Source organism: Solanum pennellii, chromosome 10 (genome assembly GCF_001406875.1).
Source record: "Solanum pennellii chromosome 10, SPENNV200".
In the NCBI taxonomy this organism is placed as follows: domain Eukaryota; kingdom Viridiplantae; phylum Streptophyta; class Magnoliopsida; order Solanales; family Solanaceae; genus Solanum; species Solanum pennellii.
In genome coordinates this window covers 20,906,209-20,923,508 of record NC_028646.1, presented here as the reverse complement: position 1 = coordinate 20,923,508, position 17,300 = coordinate 20,906,209, and positions in this window count along the sequence as shown.

The window sequence follows — 17,300 nt, the reverse complement described above, 5'->3', positions numbered from 1 at the left end:
ATTTGTTTTGTTGAGTTACTTGCTGCCTTACTATCATATTGCTTGTGGTTGTTTGTCTTCTCTTGGTTCAAATCGAAAAGGGAAAGTATAGACTTGGGTATTCTTCCGCTGTTATCCTGTCAGGCATTCTTTGTTAGTGCCTTGTCTTTCCCAACACTTCCAAGTAATTCTTTACCCTAATATCAAGTTGCTCAACCTTATTCATTAGCCTATCAAACTCATTCTGCGTATATGCCTTCGCCATAGCATAGAATATCTCAATTAATTGCTCATTTGATTTTCTAAAATTCTTGCTTACATTAGCCCACAAGTGCCATATACAAGCGTAATGTTGCATATTAGTGTATACTCTAGAAACAGCCTTTATAATGCTATCATGCCTATCAGATACTACACACATATTCTCTCGTTCTCCATATGCTTAATTGAACTGTTCAAAAAATCACGTCCAAGAAGCATCATTTTCAGAGTCGATAACTCCGTAAGCCAAAGGTAATATATTTCCTGTTATACATCAACAAAGTAACTTATATATACTAAACATTAACTAAATGTATTCATATATCACACATACCTGCTCCATCTAAAGTGCTGGGTGAAACGAAAGCACCTGTGTATGCTGATTTTAGGTGACATGCATCTACAACAACGATTGGCCTACAATATTCAAACCCCTTTATAAAAGCATGTAATGATATAGATATATTCAAAAATTCGAATTCAGTAGTTTTCTTCATTCGAATATGTGAACCAGGATATGTCTTATCCAATGTATATAAATATCCGGGCAACTTTTTGTATGAGGCGGCGGGTTGCCCCATTATGGAATCGAATGCCTTTTCTTTTGCTCGCCATGCCATCTGTTAGTTAATATCAACACCCAAATCCAATTTCATGTCGACCGCGATATCATTGTGGGTGTATTCCCTCTTATGATTTTTGAATATAGGAGCGATAATGCCTCCAATAAATCCACTTGTTGCTTTTACTTGCGCGCACACCCCATCTTTTAAAGGACAAGTATGCTCAGAATTGACAACTCTAATTCTTAACATTTTCGACTTATTTATACTTGATGCCTTCATTGACCATTGCATTCTTTAGTATGACATACAAGAGTATAACTGCAAATAGAGTTTGCAAAAAAAAAAGTCTTTAGAATGGCATATAAGTTCATAAATACAGTTTGCAAAAAAGTCGTCTTTAGAATTGCATTCAATAATCAATACGTTTCAATTCAAAGAATTAAAATGACAATTTACCTAATAGAGTTTGACCTCTTAACCAAGAATTGAAACCTATTGTCAATTGAATATTTTTCCATCACAGACTTCAATGTGGACTTGTCCACGTATACTTGATCCTCCATTATTTCTTTTTGATATCTGTTAGTAACGATCAAGTCGTTGCCACCATATAATACATTATTTCCGTTATCACCAAATGACGAAACCAAACATAATGTATCACTTGTATCAGTTGATCCAACATTGTATTCAAGCAGAAACACATCTCCTTCAATAGAAACTTCTCCAGTTTCGCAGTAAACTATATTTCTATTGAAAATACTTACACACAATGGATAGATTCCAAATTCACTGTTCGCTTTTTTTAATTGAACATATACCCGTATACCCATGTCGTTGCGTATCTCTATGGAACTATCATTACCTTCAATAGTGTATTTGATTTTCATACACTTTGTAGTCAGATCAACATTCAAATGACCAGAAATTAGATTAACTAAATCAGAATGAGAAGCATGTTCCTTCAACAAGACTCCATCAATGTTGTATTCGACGAAGCTATTTTCTTCGTTCCACTTTCCAGAATCTCTGATCAATATAGGTATGGCTGCCATGTAGTTCACCTATTCAAAATTGAAATACTTAACCTTCATTCACAAATTCCACAATTTGCTTACATAAAATAAACAAAAAAAAATTATGCATACCTTAACGACGCCAGAATAAGAATAAGAAGCCAACAAGAAAATTGAGTATAATGTAATTGACATAATACATAAATATGCCTTTTAACTTGGATTCAAATTACATTTATGCCCTTCAACTTTGGGTGTGCACAAGTAGACACTTAAACTTGTGTTAAGTAGAACAAATAAACACACATGTCTTATATGTCATCCTACATGTCATTTTTCGTCCTACGTGGTGTCCTACGTGTATTTTGCCATGTAGGACTCATGTGTTTATTTATTTAAAAGTTGGATAGTTAAAGTATCTGTTTGTGCATTATGAAAGTTGGAGGTCAAAGTTAAAATTTGAAGCCAAGTTTAGGGTCTAATATATGTATTATGCCAATGTAATTATGTTAAGCTGCTGAAGAATATGATCAACAATTTGTCTTTAAATAAGAAATTATTATTATAAAGTTAATTATGGAAGGTGCTGTTTGGCCGTTATGGACCTAAAGTAAGGATAATGGGTCATATATAGAGTCAAATTCTTATTTAGTTTGTTATACTTAAAGATGTATTAATGTATAAATTAAAAAAATAAAAAACAATACAAAAATACAGCTAAAAAATGATATAAATTATAGTCATTTATTGTAAATCACATACTTATAGCTATTGATATTTATTAACCCTATAAAGGTAGTCATTTTTGTAAGTTGCTCAAAAATGAATGGAGATCATAGAGAGGTGCCACATCACCACCTCCGTGATCCTCAATCGACATATGATTGAGACAAGCTAACTCAACTTTCAAATGATTCAGTAAATCTATATATATATATATATATATATATANTATATATATAGATATACTGAATCATTTGAAAGTTGAGTTAGCTTGTCTCAATCATATGTCGATTGAGATTGGTTATACTCCTTCAAAGTGTGTTTCTATTTGTTATGTATATTTTTTAAATAAAAGATATAAATGAATATTATAGTAAATGCATATTGATGCTTTAGTGAAAGTTTATCTAAATTCAACTTACTCTTCTTCTTTATTACATGGTCTCACAAAAAAACTTATTATATGACGATTCACTTTCTAGTTGATTGACCTTCAAATAAAATAAAATCAATGAATCAATTACGTATTGAATTGCTTAAAAGTTAAAATAATACTTTTATATGTAGTTGTGAATTTCTTGTAATCATCTTGATGTTGCTTGCATTTCAATAGGCAACAAATCATTTTCTGATTTTTTTTGTCTAATCAACCTTCGCCTTAAATTTATTATTACTCAATTAATATTTATTAAACTTTATTTCTATATGATTAGAAATTAGTCAAACGTAATATTTTTTTTGCGAGCATTTTTAAACCAATCACACAACCTTACACTTAATTTCTTCTTAAGAACAGTAACAACCATATTGTAATATTCAAGAAGAATCTATATACCTTTTTTTTTCGCAAATTAAAGGATAAACGCTAAATCATACCTAAAATTAAATATTACAAAGTAATGAAATTGTATATTTTAAACTTATTAAACGTAATTTGTCTCGACGCAAATAAAATTTGGAATATAATGATGTATAATTCTAAAACGTAAAATATATTCATGTACTATTAGAAATAATTTAAATATATCAGATTTGTGTCTACACCCTAGCCGAGACAGAATTTTGAAATCAGAATTGATTCCAAGTTGATCTTTGACATAGTATATCTAAGCATATCATAGAAAAACAAAAGCGGAAGTTATAAAATAAAATCATAAGTGATATAAGATTTTAAAAATAAGTTTACTAGAACTGAGCACTGATGTCCAGAACTTTCTTTCGGAATGAGACAATTTATTGAGTCAAGACCCTGATCTGCCTAAAAGTTAACACAATTGAAGTGAATAAAAATTGTTGAATCATAATTGGAGTCCTCTGAATGTGAGGAGGACTCACCGCCACAACGCTGAAAGTAGAGGAACTTATTGGAACATATGTTCGCGAATCTGAATTACAGTTCTAAAATCTATATCCTTATACGATGGCACAAAATACCTAAACCTCATAGAATTTCTCTAATGCTAATATGTATCCCATATGATTATAATATGCAATAACCGACATAGACCATGGTAGCAAAACATGGAATTTGGAGTTCTAACCTACTCCGATGAGGTTGTTCTACTTGCCAATGGTAGAACTTAGACACATCCCATGTAGCTTAAGGAAATATGAAGGGCTTATTTGTATTATAGTCTCATTTTTAACTAAAACTACTTCCCTTGCCATACTCACCGGTGCTAGCCTTCGTTCTCATAGATTAATCACACTAAGGTTCATACAAATGGGTCCTATATAATTGTCATGACCCAATTACATTTACCCTACAAAAGAAAGGTCCACTAGGGCTATTTTACTATGGAGACAAGAAGCTCATCATGAATTTCCTAAGGATTGATATGATGCCATTCCAGACAATCAACCTTAAGTCCGTCATTCATTACATGAAGGATACCGTTACAGCTTTCGACTTCAAGTTTCATAACCTTACCACTTGGTTCAAGGTTTCACATAAAGGACCCTTTTTTCATCATTCAAGGTCTCACCTATCATTCATTCACTCAAGACTAAGACTCTTTAGGTTCCTAAGTCAAGACATGACATATTCATATTCATACATGCATCAAGTAAGGGAAACAAGTCTACCTAAATAAGACACAACATACTTCTTTTTAGCACATATAACATATCATCTTTTAGACACTTAGGAATGACCCTTACCATAATTTAGTCAAACTACTAATCATCTTAACATAATCAAAAAAACCATAATACATTCATATAGCCAAGTTAGGAACAACCATGTATCCACTCTAAGACTACACACTTAATACATAGTCATAGCATTACATGATTACCTAAATATCATCAATAGATTAATACATACTTTCACATGTAAGTAGATATGATCATACATCACCTAATAACATGAAATGTATTGGTATGCAAGGTAATGACTGAGATCAACATTTGTACAATAGTCAAAAGAAATACAATTTTGAGCATAAGCAATACACAAAATTACAACAAAGTCAAACCTACGATATATGACACAATATTTTAGAAACAAAAATACATATTTGAGACCATATTTTCTAAGATCATATCCAAAATGATGTATATCTGAAAATCATGTTATCCAAAATCATTACTATTTGAAATCTTATAATGATTATATCAAATAAATATAAAATGGACGTAAATCTTTTAGGTGAGAATTTCTCTTAACTAACATACACTAGTTAAGCTCATGATACAACAACAAATGCGCCAATTGTGTGGGTGTCATGTACCTTACCAGTGCATGTTTATCTAATATGAATCCACTAACTAAGCTTCAAATGGCTAAAGAATTTGACCGTCAAATCGGCATACTCAAATCCTACGATGGCACGTATTTATGAGACTTGGATTTTCTAAAAAATCCATATTCTCTCGGTGCTAATACTCCCAAAACAATATACTCATATGACATGCTCATATTTAGGTAAACTATCTACTTATCTAAATAAAATCTGAGACAAAGATTAAATCTGTCTTTCTAAAATAATATACTAGAATCTCTTCTAAGACGTATCTTTCAGATCATGTTCACAACTTAAGTCATGATAAATTTCTAGAACATGCAAATATTGTGATTTCTCAAAATAGCTTTCATAAAAAGATGAAGATCCTAAAATGATGTTTTGAAATATATGATTCATAAATCACAAATAATAACATGTCAAGAATTAATAAGAATGACGATGAATAACCCTACTAAGATATAAAAGGAAGTGCATACATTCAAGGATACATAATCATGAACAACAAGTTCAATAAATCATGCAATTAAGGTCATAAATATGATTAATTCAAAGGTGAATTTTACAACGCTAACTATGATTTTAAATTCATGAATATTGAAAAAATTCAAACATGGGGATGAGAGGAATTCCTCATTGAAGTTTAACATACCTGAATATTAGGAATTATTGGGGAAAACCTTTTGACCTAGAACCTTATAGCTTGAATTTGAGAAATCCTTCTTAGGATTTCTTTGAGCTTAAATTTGGAGAATGATTGAAAACCTAAGAATTCTTGAAGATAATCATGAATTTTGAGCCTCTAGATCTTGCGAAATTGAATAGATACATTTCCTGAAATTCTCGATCTTTGGGAGAAGAAGAATTGAAGATTCTGAGAGTTACTATACGTACGTATAAAGAGGTCATTCAGTTATAAAATAGACTAAGGAAAGTTAATTAAGGGTAAAAGGGAAAGAATACCCCTTTAAGAATGTAATAAGACTAGGAAAATTGAAGAAAACGGTCTTTTAGTGAATTTCATTGGCTAAATTGATAATTTTGAGGCTCCATCACCAAAATATTTGATGGATCACCAAAGTGGGGCTTTGGATCGTGAAAATAAGAGTAACTAAAGGTTTCCAAGCCATTTCGGGTGATGCAATTCGGTGGCGATTGTCCAAATTGAATTTTTTTAGTCCGAAGATGTTTGGGTAAAACAATCATAACTTTATATATTAAACTCCAATGATACAAACTTGGTGACATTAGAAAGAATACTCATAGTCCTTTAATTTAATAGGTCATGGTCCCCTAACACTTTCTACGTTAAGAGCTACAATCATTTCAATCAGCACTTATATGATTCCATGGAAAAACTTAATCTATAGGAAAGTGTTAAACTCAACTTAGTCTTAGCGGTATCTTATGACCCTAATGAGAATATACGTTAACACATCCATATAAAATAGAAATCGTTTGGTTCAAGCCTACACACATACGCAGAATGGGAGAAGCGCTCAGATCTCCTCTTAGAAGTTTTAGGATGTTACAATATGTACCCATAATTAGATTTTTGGTTCAAATATATCCTTCCGATCTAAATATATAAATCTCAACTTTGGAACAAATTTATCTTTAGTTTTGTTAGAGAAAAACATGTCAAACTCATAGTCAAATGATTTGTCCTTAATTATAAATACACAATTATTTTTCTTAAAAGTCAATTGTTTCATCTTATCTGACTATTTTTTTCTCTTTCAAAACTCAAAGCTTCAAAAATATAGAGATCTTCTATAAAAATGACGACATTTTAGCTCCTCCTAATTAAAATTTGAGTTGAATTCCGAACTTTCAATTCTATAACCTAATTTTTGTATTGTTGATTATTTCTAATATCTGAATTGAATCTCTTTAAATATAGTATCTACCGAATAAAACAATAAAAAGAAATTCATGACAATTATCAAAATTTACTGGAGAAAATAAAATGAAAAATGAGTAATATTTCAAATCATATAGCTTAAAACATGGCCATCTATATGTGATTTCTCTACTATGTTGAGTAAAATAGAGCACGTGTCTCGTTGTTGAATAATTCTGGTAGAGTTGAGCTCAAATCAGAATGTAATGCATAAATGGGGACCAAGGGTCCAAGAGTTGCTATTGACTAGTAAGAGGGTTGTCCATATTTTTAATAGTTGAGGAGTGGGGTAGTGTATGTGATGTAAATACCTAGGTGGATCCTACTTGGGACAGGGAATTGCGACTAATGGTTAGGAAGGCTTGACGTAGAGTATTGTGTGGTCAAGGTTGAGTTATGATGTGGGGAAAGCAAGGTATGTCGTAAGTGGTTAGTCGGAATGCTGCTAGTCATATTTGTGGACTCTTCTATGGGTTAAAATATTTAAGCTATGATCAAGAACCTAGTGAGTGGGTTAATTGAGACGGATGTTAGTAGTAAGGGTACTAGCGCATTTTTGGAGATATCTGGGAATGGTAAGGGTGGAGGAACGAACAATTTTACTGGTGTGTTTCTTAGTAGTTGATTTTCCTATATTATGCATTGGGAGGCGGGTTCACCAATGATGTTTACCAATACATGTGTTTGTACTAATACTACTCTTGCTATGCATTTTTTGACATAGTCTGTATTATACCTTTTATTCTTAGTTTTTGTTTATTTTCTGCATTGTTTTAAGTCGTTGGGAATGAAATGTTCTCCTATTTAGAGTTAGAGTAGGTCTCGCACAACCCAGTGGGTTGGTTTGTGACAAGTTGATATTAGAGCCCAGGTTACCGGTCTCCCTGTACAATAAAAAAATATTGAATATATAGACTCTTGCAGATTGGTTGTTGACGTCCACATCTATTCTTCGGAAGCTATAAAACATTGTAGGAATTTTCCCATCTTTTCTTTCCCTTCGTGCAAGTTGTAGCTTGTAGTAAAGGTTGGGTCAAATTGGTATCTTCCAATTCCAATTGGTATCCCAATGAAGTGAACTTGTTGTTGTAGCCACTACTGAAGGAACACAACTAAGATCGGTTGGAACTGAGAAGATTCCGATTGGTATCTGGTCCTAGGGGCTGCATAAACACGTAGATGATCAGTAATGATCATCTATGGAAGGAAATACTTGACCAATTTGGACTTAATGTGTTGTGTAGTTTATAACTGTGAAAGTGTGCTTCTTGTGTCTGAATAACTGTGAATGTGAAAAGTGTAATTGCTTGAATGTAAAGATATGATTTGTTCACAATAAATGTGTGTCTAAACCTTGATATGTGCAGCATGCTGGATGAATTGTTGAAACTATGTGCATTGTGACTGTCTGAGTATCATGAAAATCGTATTATAAAAGTAAAGTCATGAGTGTGTCTAGATAAATTGTGATGTGGTTCGTAAGCGAGAAAATCTGAATGTGCGTTCTGACCAAATGATAACTGTGGGAGTGTCTGGGTGTATCCTGGGGAGGTGCGTACCTGTTGCGCGGAAACTGCGAGAATAAACATTGAGTGTACCCCGTTGGGTTGACCCGGGGGTAGACAATGATTGTTCCAGCTAAGGAAATTAGTCTAAGTTCCTAGTGGGAACATGGGAAGCATGGAAATTTTTAGAATAACAAAAAGGAATCCAAAAATTTTGGCCTAGGCTCTGGTCCCGTTAGAGCCGCTTCACCGGAACATCCTCGCCAGGGCAGTACCTCCAGGACGAGAATTCTCCCGCCAGTGTGGGAAAAAGAGAGGCAAAACCTCAGTCTATCTCCCATGTTTTTCTAAATTATTCAATAGAACCTGAATGGGTAGAGATAATTCCTACAATTTAATCAATGCTTACCAACCAAATAATAGACTATAAAACTTAGCGATTAATTAGGAGATGCGAAAAACCCACATAAAAACAAATATTCATGTGCTACAAAAACTTAGGAAAAAATGAAAAGACAGATCAGAATGACCATTACAAGCCCAAGAATGGCAAGAATGAAAAAAAAACATGGTCCATGGGAATAGGAAGTATCGCTCTCTGACCCCATGTCCTCGGGGGAAGTCTCGCCGGCCCAAGCGTCACTTATAAACTAGGAAAACCCCTATAAGTCCTCCGTCATGAGCGTGGCAAGCTCCTACTGGGGGCTACGCAGGAGAAAATGACCTTTAGAGTCTTCCACATTCGGCCAAACAGATGATCCCTCTACAAATTTTTCTTCATCTTCCATCGCAGCTGGCGACGGAGAATTTTTAACCCGTGGTATGGAGGGTTGAACCAGCGTTAAGGTACTAGCATAACAACCTCCTAATTTTCTCCAGATGGCTGCCAAGTCCTCCTCTACCTGTGCACCTGAGAATGGGGGATGGGACTCGGTGGGGCGAGTGTCGTTGTCGCCTTCGTCATCTTACTCTCTTACCACCTGACTATTGTTGGCCCTGACAGTCCTCCTACTATTTCTCTGAGAAGTAGATATTTGTCTAACAAAAAGGGGATGGTAGGGGGGGGGGGATCCATAGGGAGTACCTCATAAGTATCTAGGAAGGGAACCCCCGCCTATTTCCACAGTGCGGTAATAAGTTCCGGTATGAAGAAAGATTTCTTTTTCCCTAGAAGAACATCTTCCACTCGAAAATTCTCTGCTCCTCCACATTCAGCTCTATGCCCTGCAGTGCGCATGACACCACCAAAGCATGGAAATGTCACGCCTGGGCGATTGACCGATGGACAAATCTTTCTAGTGGCCAAGTGAAGCACCTCTTAGTATAGGTTGACTAGTCTGTGCTAGTGATACCCTTAGAAGTATGCCAATAGAACCTGTCCCAGCGCGTAGGATCCACCAGTGTGTCCCTCAACTATCTCCTGCAGCTTCGCCTTGTAATCAACATTTGAAGTCGCTGGTAACTTTAGCACCCCATTAATAGTAGTAGCATTCAGGGAGATTTCGACTCCCTGGATGTGAATGAAAGGATGGGGTCATTCCAGTGGATGGTGGGCAGGATATCATAGAAATCTGTCACCCGATCGGAGCATGAAACAGGGGGAACCTCAGTTAGTGGAGCCCATCCAAACTCCATCAGGAAAACATAAAAGGCAGGCACCCCCTCCTCCAGCTTGTATATAATGAAGCCTCTCTCACAGTCAAACTTGTTGTTTGGGAAGTCATGGTGTCATTCTCGACTAGCAGCATCAGGAAAGAACAAAAGGAATATTGTCCTCGTTGATCCATCCATTTAGAGAAACCCGCAAGAGTTGAAAAGTATGCACGTTGGGACCCCATAGGTTTTGACACCATCAGGTCTAACGGGAAAATTTCTTTTTAACCTTAAGGGTTGCAGACCACTGGTTCCCTCCGTGTCGCCACAACAGCCCAAGTCCCGCCAGAGGGGATAAGGGAGGCCGCCACAGCGGGATGAAGGCCTCCAGAACAACCTTAATCTAGGAAGAACACCAGGCGCGATCATGACATCTTTTCATCCCAAAATCCCCATTTACAAAAGTTTTTCAGCATATTATAGCATATAAAGTACCATGGAACCTATTTATGCCGGTATATTAGAGAAATAACTCCTAAATGAGGCTTAAATTGGACTTTTATACCAAAAGTCTTTACAACTTCACCTACTCATTTTCGTATCGATTTGATGTATTTCTACGAAATCCTTACGCCATGACGTTGTGGAGACGTTAGGGACATAAGGGAAGAGTTCATGCTATGTTATTTTAACCAAGCTAGTAACTATTCTCATTTACGAAAAACAACCCCAAAACCGCTTCTAAATCGATTGTTTAGCAGTATGAATTCCTATTAAGTAATGAACTAGGGGTAGTAAAGACATGAGAATTTCCCTTTGTTTTGACGTTATTAGCAAGTGAAATTGAGACGATTTGGGAGATTTTTAAGGAATAGGAAGAAATAGAGAAAAAATTCATCCCTCCTCCCTATGTACTGTTCAACGAGTTCGTGTTATAGCGGGATGTCATCATCACAACGGCCCCACCTCAGTGAGAGATCTGCTCCTCTGGCGGGGTTAGGTATGAAAAATTGAATGTGATTGTTATACGAGCTTTTTATAATTTCTATAATTGGCCCTTTAAGTATAACATCTTTCGTGTTTCAATTTAAAAAGAAGTCAACATCCATCGTGGTTCCTTAACAGAATAGTAATAATTTGAAATTTCTCCGAGATTGGATGCGTGATAATCCATTACTAGTCATTCGGGGAAGAACAAGGGGTAAAATGGTATCGATTGTAACAACCAAAAAACCGTTGTTAATCAAGAAAAGAAAAACTTCTGGAAATACTGGGCCACTATCATGCCAGGGTAGGCTAGATGCTGCTAGGGAGGCAGCGTCAGAGCGGGGTAAATAACCCCGGAGTGGAATAGGCAAGGCGAAACATAAATAATGAGAAGCCTTAATTTCTCCTTCTTCAAAACACACTTAAATTAGACGTCCTAGAAACCCCCAAATGGATGCTCTACTCTTGGGAAAGAAGAAGGATTCTAGCGTAGGGATATCTATAGATTACAGATTTCAAGCACGAATCATCGCCTCGTCGCCCGAGAAACTAGAATTGGAGCAATAGCTTTGTGCAAAAACTTGGTGCCCTGGTAATCTAGATTTTGTTAATTGAATAGATATAAATATGTGCTCGCAGCAAAGTTTAATGTAAATTGATAATTGAATTTATGTGTAGGCCTTTGTGCACAGAACAAGTAATGATTATACCGATAATCCTAGATATCATGTAGGATATTCATTGTAGAGGGAAACCCCTCCTAGGTTAAGGGTTTAGTGAGGTTTGATTTCCTAATGTGTGATATAAGCATATTGAAGGCTGCGTTATGTTGATATATGTGAGGAAATTGAGATGCATGAATCAGGCCTAAGGGAAAGACTAAAATTGTATAATTGCATAACATGAACCTAATTCTTGATTGATTGTGTGATTATAAGTATGTTTGTTATGAATATGATTGTGTTGATGGGATTGGATGAACTTATCGTCAAACTAACATGCATTTGATCGGATGCCACGTACTGGGATACATGCATACATTGGAACGAATGTCATGTACCAGCATACTAACGTAAATAGGATCAGATGCCACGTACCAACATATATGCATAGATTAGATCAGATGCCACGTACCAGCATACTAACATACTTGGGATCGGATTCCACGTGACGACATATATGCATACATTGGATCAGTGTCACGATCCGGCACATTAACTATTTGAGTACGGGTTCCATGATAGGACCATTTATTTGTGATATATGTGCATTGTTGGGAATGTGGAACGCCACATTGTTGTTAGGTTGATGCATGTTATGGCCACCTATATGTTATTTCTCTACTCTGTTGAGTAAAACTAAGCATGTGTCTTGTTGTTGAATAATTCTGGAAGAGTTGAGCATAAATCAGAATATAATGCGTAAATGGGGACCAAGAGTTTCTATTGATTAATAAGAGGGTTGTCCATATTTTTAATATTTGAAGAGTGTGGGTAGTGTATGTGATGCAAATACCTAGGTAGATCCTACATGGGAAAGGAAATTCCTACTAATGGTTACGAAGCCTCAACATACCGTACCATCTGGTCAAGGGATGAGTTGTGTCGTGGGGAAGCAAGGGTATGTCGTGATTGGTTTTTCAGAATGGTAGTAGTCATATTTGTGGACTATTCTATTGGTTAGAATAGGTAAGTTATAATCAAGAACCGAGTGAGTGGGTTGACTGAGACAAATGTTAGTAGTAAGGGTACTAGCACATTTTTGGAGATATCTAGGAATGATAAAGGAGGAGGAACGAATAGTCATACTGGCATATTTCTTACTAGTTGATTTTCCTATATTATGTGGTGGACGTCGGTTAGACTGATGATGCCTACTAGTACGTGTATTTGTACTAATACTACTCTTACTATGCCTTTTTGGGCAAAGTCTAGATGCAGGGTCGGTGATGTTTTATTAGGTGAAGACGAAAAAATTTTTAACAACTTCCATCTTCCTTCCGAATAGTGGGAGTTGTGTCTTGTTACTTATTATACCTTGTAATCTTAGAAGCTCTTGTGCCTTTTTAGACTAGACCTTTGGAGTGTTATTTATTTTACAAGTTTCTAACTAGAATTCATTTATTACCTTTATTTATAAAATGTTTGAAATACCTTTTATTCACAGTTATCGTTTATTTTCCGCATTGTTTTAAATTGTTGCGAATTGAAGGTTCTCCTACTTAGGGTTAAAGTAGGTGCGCGCATGGCCTGGTGGATTGGGTTGTGACAAGTTTGGAACTCAAATTTTGACTAGTTGTTTCAGTGCAAGCCGCCAAGGCAGGAATTATTCCGCTAGTGTGGGGCCGCCTTAGCAGGATGGGGGCACAATAACGGGACAGTAGCAACTTAAGTCGGAAATAAAATCCAAAACGTTATTATTCTTCAAACTTCATTATTAATAGTTAGGAGACGACCCCAAGCGACTTCTTGACATTTTTCCATGACTTTATGGTGCTAAAGATAAGGATTTTACTTCCCGAATTCATTTTTCAATCCATAGAAGGTAAATTTATGGGTATTTGTAATTGGGGGAGGGTTTTGGGCTTAAGTTGATGGTGGGAAAATCCCTAGCTACACCTTAGGATCATGATTTTTGTCTTGGTTTATTGCGTTTGATATAATTCGGGTAAATTATACCTTAATTATTGATACTTGCATTAAATTATTCGTTTGTAGACCAAGAGCAAGCAGAAAGAATTCAAAAAGGGAAGAATCAAATTTCTTAGGAGTATTCAAGCTTCGGTTCGAGGTAGGTGATGATTTTATTCCATGTATATTAGTATTGCCTCGTTAATGCATGAATGTACGCAAATGTTTCAGTATTCAGCACCCTAATGTAAATGAGTATGAATGAATGATTGTAAGTCATAACAACACTTGATTGTACGATTATGAGACTGTACATTGCAATTGTGATTATGGCATGGTGAATGATCGGGTGTCACGTTCTGACACACTAACTAGGATCGAATGTCACGTACCAATATACATATCGTATCAGGTTGTCACGTTGCGACACACTAACTTGGATAGGTGTCATGATCTGACACACTAACAGTTTGGGTATGGGCTTAATGAGAGGACCATTGACTTATCATATATGTGTGTTATTGAGAATGTGGAATGGTACATTGCTTCTGAAATGATAACTAACATTGTATATGTTCAGTATATGCGTGCTTACCATGTCGTGACTCTTTTATATATTTTTCACTTACTTGAATAGTTTTGTGATCCTATCAATACATTGTAGTAGTATACTAATTATACTCTTGCTCCTTCTTTGTTGAGTACAGGGCATCTTGAGGTGGCTACGAACAAACCTCGTTTAGGAGATCAGATTGTAATATCGTATTCAAGGATAAGCTAATTCTTTCAGGTTGTCATAGGTCCTCTATGATTTACTTCACTCTGTTCGGACATAGACTTTCTAGTTAGATTCACTAATATGTTTAGTTTGGGTTGTAATTATTTTCCTTAGACTTGTTAATCTTTAGATGTTTTGGTACATTAAATTGTAGATTCTAAGAGTGTTTCCCGCAATTTTTTAGAAAGATTTTGTTAGATTTTTGGAGTTTATGAGAACTTCACTTTAATTCTATATTTAAACATGTTTCTGAATCTTAGATTTGTCCACGATTTGGACTCATTTAGTGCCTTATTTGATAGGTTTAGTGTTCTCAAATGCATATTTAGTCTCTAAAATTGATTAAAACCCTGAGCAAGTATTTTGAAATTAGAGACAAGGCATGACACTATATTGAAAAAAAGGAACAAAACCAGCTAAAAGAACGAACAAATGAAGATCTAAGGATCGCCCAACCTATTCGGCGGTGTCACCAAAAGGTCTCATCCTCGTCTTTTGTTCCAGTGAGCTGAGCCCGAAGGAAAGGATAAAATAGGCAGAGAAAATAAAAAGTTGGCATGTCGTGTTATAGTTCCACGAAACAATATTGTGTCTCCCTATGATCCAAAACACGAAGAAGTTGTAGGCTAGCAGAAGACGATAATGAAGCTACCAAAGAGTGGATCACCGAGTCGATCGACGATCCAAACTAATTGCACCGAGTGGTCCTTATAGCACAGCTTTTTGAAAACTATAAATACTCATTAGTATTTCTAAATTAGTATCAAGTTTTTATCATTAGAGGTAATTTCTAGAGAATCTTCAGTTTTGAAAAGTAAGTTTTTGAGCTCTAAGTTTGAAGAGGGTTTTGAAGAACTTGAGGATTCAAAGGGTTTCATCTTCAAGAATTTGGTCTTAGGTATTTTGGATTCCTAACTTTAAGATTGTATCAAGACTAAAATCTTCATACCCATTTGAATACAAACTTATTTTGGTATTACTTTCTTGCTTTTCTTTATGTCTAGCTAAAAACCCCTAATTCTTGGGTTGTGATTTTATGAATATGGGTTAGATTATCTGTTGGGTCTTGCTTGTTGATGATTTATTTGTTGTTTAAATGTGATCCTCGTAGTAGTTGTGTATGAAATTAATGGCACTGTAGTTGCAACTATAATTTCAGGTCCGTGTTTTTGGCTTGCTTGAGAGAGAATTCGTAAAACCAAGACTGTTAAGTTGATGGCCGGTGGCATTAGGTCGACATGTGGTTCAACTCGTGAGAGTGAACCCTAGTCCTTTTCCACGCACTCATATTGCGAGAGTGAGTGGGCTAAGGCGGAGTTTGTTATTAATACGACAAATGGGTGTCCGAGAGGAACCCATTTGATTTGGGGTAAGTTGCTCGAGAGCATTTTCCGCCACTATAGTATAGCCTAGTCACAAATGTTCACAAATTTATCATCTAAAACATGTACCCAATAGTTTAGTCTATCCCATAATTCTATCACTTCCCAAGAATTCAGTCTTCCATTAGTCTCTCTTATTGTTTTTACTATTTTTAGCTATAAATTTTTATTGCTAAACCCCCCATTGTTAATTGACGCATGCGTCATCCTTTGATTTAATATGTTTGTATTCAATAATATTTTAACTATGACTAATTAGAACTTAATTTTATTTTTCTATTATTCCTCAAAACCATTCCCTGTGGAAACAACCCCAACCATTTTTGGGTTATATAATATTGTGCGATCATAGACACTTGCATTGAAAGTTGTGCCTTTTATGACGTCACCGATCAATATGGCGCCACTGCCGGGGAGTAATGTCATTTGAGATTGATTAGTTCAATAAAATATTTTGTTCTTCTTAGTCGTAGCTTACTTAATTTTTAGTTTTGTTTTGTTTGCTTGTGTGAATATTTCAGAAAGCATGAGCGTTAAAAGTAGGACCAGTAGCCAGGTGGGCCATGAAGACAATATCAGAATTGTCAATGATGTTCAAGAGTCCAATATCAGTGGCCCCCATCTCATATTGGGACCATCCATCTACCTATAGCTGAGGGAAATAAAGTGTTCCATAGAACGAGCACTATGTTGCAACTCCTGAAACTAAAGGGACTTTTGAAAGGTGTCACATCCAGGAATAGCCCCTAGACGTAACCGGCGTCGTCGTCCTCTTTGAGGAATAAGACTAGCTTCTTAGCTTACATCATTACATTCATAGGTCAAATTTAGCGGAAAATTTAAAAATTTTCATTACTTTTACTTGGAGGTTTACATAGACCTCTACATACACATAATATATATATATATATCGAGTATACATAGACCCTTCGTATATGAAGATTACTTCTTCTTCTACTTTTATTGCAAATAGCTATATAAAATATAGCATAGTCATAATAGTCGTCTCATATCATAACCATCTAATAAGAGTGTAATAACTTGGGCATAGCCCATACATCAAGTAAGAATGCCTCACATGTGCTATTGTAACGACCTGTTTAGTCGTTTTAAGAAGCAGATTTTATTTCTGGAAAAACTGTATGAGTCGACGGAACCCACGACGGACCGTCATGGGCACGACGGGCCGTCGAGGGGGTCTCGTTCCAAAACACTTAGAATTCTGAAATTTGG